We start from the raw sequence: 6,000 nt of genomic DNA on the forward strand, positions 1-6,000 counted from the left end.
ATTCTAATGCAAGAGCATGCTCTCACACGCTCGTCACACAAAGGTGAGAGAGGTGATACAAATGTTCACTTGAATTTACCATGCTTGAGTACTATTACGCGCACACTCTGGATAGAGGTACGGACTGTCAATGTGTATCTGTCTTCAATTACCAACCGAGGCCTCACTCTGGTCCTCCGGGGCCCACCTGTAAGCAGCCATGATTAGTGCGCATTCACAGTCCAATTAAAAGCACAGGACAACCTGGAGAAAACAACTCATTTTATTTAATTGGCTTGTAGCTGTTAGCGGGCTCCTAACAAATCATATAGACCCATACCTGTTGTAGTCACCTTCTGAGGTATATGACAAATGTTGGTGGAGTGACAAACATGTTTTGGAAAAGTGTAGTGTTTCTCAACGTAGTTTGAGAATATTTTTATTTTTTATTGCTTAGACTATAGTTGTGTTTTTTGAGATGCAGTATATTACATCCACCTTTAACCTGCGTATAGCCCTTAAACCCTAAACGTAAGATTGGAAAGATTATACTATGGTAAACGTGAAACAACCACAACAATTATGTGAGAAAAGTTCAAATCTAAAATAAATGTCCAAAAGTGCATGTCATGAATAGTTGTGATACTTGGTTTGCCAGAGGTCTGTGCTTTGTGCATTTCGGATACACGACCAAAATGGGATCTGTGACCTTTTACAGCTTTGCTTTCAATTCAATTGAACCATATAATTGTTGATTAAATTAATACATTGAAAATACTGTCAACAGTTTAGTGAAATGCCAGTGTTGTAATCCATCAAATCAATTTGATCAGCTGGGTACTCTATATATTCAATCAACCTCAGTGTAACTTTAGGCTCTGCCATCCATGTTCCTATACTGGCACACCTAACATAGACATCATTCTGACGGTGTGGTTTGGTATAACCTGGTGCCTTAGTGACTGACTCTGTCATGGCTCAGGTCCACTCTCAGTTACTAAGAGTCACTCAGACCCCTCAACCACCATCACTCCTCCCCCTGTTACAAAAAAAACTGAACTAATTAGTCGATACACACCCAAACACTGTAAGTTAAGGTAAAAACAGGTGACTTTCCGATATTTAAAAAAAAAATATATAATAATATGTTACTTTTACTCATGTTGTATTGCATAGAAATAAACTCAGCAAAAAAAGAAACGTCCCTTTTTCAGGACCCTGTCTTTCAAAGGTAATTCGTAAAAATCCAAATAACTTCACAGATCTTCATTGTAAAGGTTTTAAACACTGTTTCCCATGCTTGTTCAATGAACCGTTAACAATTAATGAACATGCACCTGTGGAACGGTCGTTAAGACACTAACAGCTTACAGACGGTAGGCAATTAAGGTCACAGTTATGAAAACTTAGGACACTAAAGAGGCCTTTCTACTGACTCTGAAAAACACCAAAAGAAAGATGTCCAGGGTCCCTCCTCATCTGCGTGAACGTGTCTTAGGCATGCTGCAAGGAGGCATGAGGACTGCAGATGTGGCCAGGGCAATAAATTGCAATGTCCGTACAGTGAGACACCTAAGACAGCGCTACAGGGAGACAGGACGGACAGCTGATCATCCTCGCAGTGGCAGACCACGTGTAACAACACCTGCACAGCATCGGTACATCCGAACATTACACCTGCGGGACAGGTACAGGATGGCAACAACAACTGCCTGAGTTACACCAGGAATGCACAATCCCTCTATCAGTGCTGACTGTCCGCAATAGGCTGAGAGAGGCTGGACTGAGGGCTTGTAGGCCTGTTGGAAGGCAGATCCTCACCTCACCAGACATCACGTCGCCTATGGGCACAAACCCATCGTCGCTGGACCAGACAGGACTGGCAAAAAGTGCTCTTCACTGACGAGTCGCGGTTGTCTCACCAGGGGTGATGGTCGGATTTGCGTTTATCGTCGAAGGAATGAGCGTTACACTGAGGCTTGTACTCTGGAGCAGGATCGATTTGGAGGAGGAGGGTCCGTCATGGTCTGGGGCAGTGTGCCACAGCATCATCGTACTGAGCTTGTTGTCATTGCAGGCAATCTCAACACTGTGCGTTACGGGGAAGATATCCTCCTCCCTCATGTGGTACCCTTCCTGCAGGCTCATCCTGACATGACCCTCCAGCATGACAATGCCACCAGCCATACTGCTCGTTCTGTGCGTGATTTCCTGCAAGACAGGAATGTAAGTGTTCTGCCATGGCCAGCGAAAAGCCCGGATCTCAATCCCATTGAGCACGTCTGGGACCTGTTGGATCGGAGGGTGAGGGCTAGGGCCATTCCCCCCAGAAATGTCCGGGAACTTGCAGGTGCCTTGGTGGAAGAGTGGGGTAACATCTCACAGCAAGAACTGGCAAATCTGGTGAAGTCCATGAGGAGGAGATGTACATTAAGTACTGCAGTACTTAATGCAGCTAGTGGCCACACCAGATACTGACTGTTACTTGTAATTTTAACCCCCCCCCCCCCCCCCCCCCCCTTTGTTCAGGGACACATTATTACATTTCTCAAGGTTTCTCTTGCGAGCATTTTCCATACTAATGTCATTATTTTGTACTTCTCAAATTTTTTATGGTTCACTTTTACAAATAAAGGGTTTCCCTAGGCTGTCCCCATAGGAGAACCATTTTTGGTTCCAGGTAGAACTCTTTTGGGTTCCATGAAGAACCCTCTGGGAAAGGGTTTTACATGGAACCCAATAGGGTTCTTCAAAGGGTTCTCCTATTGGGACAGCCAAAGAATTCTTTTAGGTTCTAGATAGCACCTTGTTTTCGAAGAGTGTAGGCTAGCAGTTTGTGTGTGTGCATGCGTCAGTACTGCTGGCAATCTGTCTGTCTGTCTGTCAGGGTCACAAGGACTCAGTAGGGCATAAATTAGAATATGCGGCCGCGCCACTCAAGTCTCACTAAGGAGGAGGAATAACTTTCTTAATCAAGTTCCCCTGATTAATTGTAATAAAGGTGTCATCAATAAATGTGTCCTCCTGATTGAGTAATTCGAGGCTGAAGACAGTAAGCACATCCCTGGTGATTGGGGTTTTACAGTGGGGGGGATGTAACAGGGAGACACGGCGACGACACAAATAGATCCCCAGTGCGCTGGCAGTCACCCTCCTTCCAGGACAGCCTTCGCACAGCTGACGGTCATGAAATACAATTATCAGTGTGATCTGCTTAAGAATTCATCAGCAGTTCCACTGCCCAGTGAAGACATTCACTGAGTTCGAGAGAAAAATAGAGCGAGAGAGAGGAGGGGAGGGTGCCAAAAGGAAAGGGAGGCCTGACTGATTAAATGAGGTTTCATTTTGTACAGGCCGAATGTTCCTGTGATGGTATACTATAAATGCATGTATTGATTCCTCCCGCATGTTATTTCCCGTTCCAAATCAATGTCTTTATTCCTCCCATTTTATCTCAAATGTGAATGAAAAACATCCAGGTGCCTATAAACGTACTATATATGTATTAAGTACTGTTCAGATTGCATTTCAATACCACACACCAGTCAAATGCATATTGGTCATATGATATGAGTAGTAGAGAAAACAAACATATCCAAATGTATCTGATGTTGGTGGCAATATGCAAAGTAGCAAACCTGAGCCAGGTAACAACACAGTGCAACCTGTACCGTCCGGAAAGGCTAGCCTACGATCACTGTGTCTGATGTCATGCGTACAGGTGAAAGTCAAGGGCAGTAAGTACTCATACAGTGGATGGATGACAGCGTCACAATTTCATCGGTCAGTGTCTCTCCACTGCAGACGTAAAGATCGAAAACACCCAGTCCATCCCACCCCTATGAATGACGGACAGGTCCTCAGTTAGCTCAAACACCAGGTCCCCCTGTCCCCATTCTTTACCCGCCAAACGCCACTGAAGCCAAGGACACTGGGGTGTCAGCAGCGAGGCATCTGGGCGACATCGTTCATCAGGGCGCATCGGTAATGGGAACCTCCCGGTGACAGTGGTCATCAGGACACAAAAGCAAAAGGGACCATAAACATGGTATGACAGATGGCCAGGGGGACAAGCTCCGACAGGGAGGGAGGGATGGAGAACGAGAGAGCGAGAGATGAAGTGAGAAGGACAGAGAGGAAGAGAGGTTTTATGCTAAAGTGTTTGACGTTATGAAAAAACTATAACTATATGGTCAATGTCAATGGTGAATAGGTGGACTGGAAGCATAAGATAAGTACTGTGTTGCCTGTATCATAAATGCAATGGAACCCCTTCTCTTGGTTCCATCAACGATGAAGTCATATAGAAGAAATGATGTCTCTCCCTACTCAATGAATCAGGTAGGCTAGCTACATTTAGAAAAGCAGAACGTTCAAAGCAGAAAATCTTCTTTTTTTTTCTTGACATCTCTTCTTTTTCGTAGTTTTTTTCTCTCTCCTCTCATCAGTTTAGCGAGCTTGCATTTGTTTCAGTGAGTTTACCATCATGTCAGCGTTGACATCAGCCAATTAGTACAGTGAAACCGTTTAACATGAGCTACAGTATGTCGGGGGAGTGAAGGCACTGTGAGAGGACGGAGGGAGATGTTGATTTAAGAACGCACAGACAACCACCAGGTTTTATTTTTTTTAAACCGGGACAAGCAGTCACGATAGCTACTGCAGGAGCTAAAGGTGCTAGCATCATACGCTAGCTCAGAAGTTCTTCAGATATTGCCTCCCTGTCCTTTTAAAACAAATGAGGAACCAATGGGGGGGGGGGGGGGGTCATTATGATCTGGATGTTTTAAATTGTTTTTGTTTAATCAAGCTCCAGGAAACTGGGCCCTAAAATGTTGCCTGAAGTGGATGGTGTTTTGTGGTAAATCGTGGTGAAAGAAGTTTGAAGTGAAGTAAAAACAAAGGGATAATTATGGAGGTGATAGCAATGACAGAATGTGAGAAACAAACAGATTGTGTGAAAATGAGGTGAGGCAGGGATGCTGAGGGTTGTCGAGAAATGACTACTTGTTGTAGGTCCCAGAAGAGAGAAGACATCGTGTTGTTAACAACATCTACATCACCTCAGGACTCACATATTGTCTCAACTTTCTTATATGAGGTATTGAAGAAGGTAGCATGCACAGCACGGCGACATCCAATAAAAAGCGCTCTATAGGCTACCAGCTGTCTTCTTCTTGTTACTGTTCTTGTTCTTATTTTTTGTTTGCTCCTCGTCTTCTTCGTCTCCTTCGCCATACCGGAGCCAAGCTGGGGACAAAGATGTGAGCTTACTGTTCGGTGGAAACAGTCTCGTCCGTTAGTCGTCATCCATCCATCGACCCTTGTTCTTATTTTTTGTTTGCTCCTCGTCTTCTTCGTCTCCTTCGCCATACCGGAGCCAAGCTGGGGACAAAGATGTGAGCTTACTGTTCGGTGGAAACAGTCTCGTCCGTTAGTCGTCATCCATCCATCGACCCTGCACCTGTATATAACGCGGAAATTACAATATCCATCACTCCACCATGCCGTCACTTTGATCGATGGATTACTCACAGAATCCCTCTGTTTTCACAGAAGTGTGTGGTTCTGGAGTGAGAAGTGAACGATATCTCCGCCTATGATCAGATTGAGAGTACATATTCCATCCAAGAGTCTATTTGGTTCAGTGATACACAATCCCCTACGGGGCAGCCAGGCAAAATGCTTATGGAGATCTAATTCCATGAGGTGTTATGGTTTGTTATGTCTGTTATTCGTGTGGTAGGCCATTGACGTACTCAGGCAATAGTGTAACACAATGTAACACGACAGAATCTCCTTCTGTGGGAGTCCTTCAAGTCTGTCAAGGAGTGGCGTCACTGTCAAGGATACAAGGATATTGAGCAATATCAGAACAAGCACTTGGTAGTACGAGAGGTATGCTTAAATACCAGGCAATCTCCCTCAGAAAGGAATCCTTTAACAAATACTATAAGAGCATAATCATCTCTCCTAGACAGAGATTTTGAGTAACAGACTTGAGCGAGCATGGTGAGCCAG

Source organism: Salvelinus namaycush, chromosome 5, assembly GCF_016432855.1.
Source record: "Salvelinus namaycush isolate Seneca chromosome 5, SaNama_1.0, whole genome shotgun sequence".
In the NCBI taxonomy this organism is placed as follows: domain Eukaryota; kingdom Metazoa; phylum Chordata; class Actinopteri; order Salmoniformes; family Salmonidae; genus Salvelinus; species Salvelinus namaycush.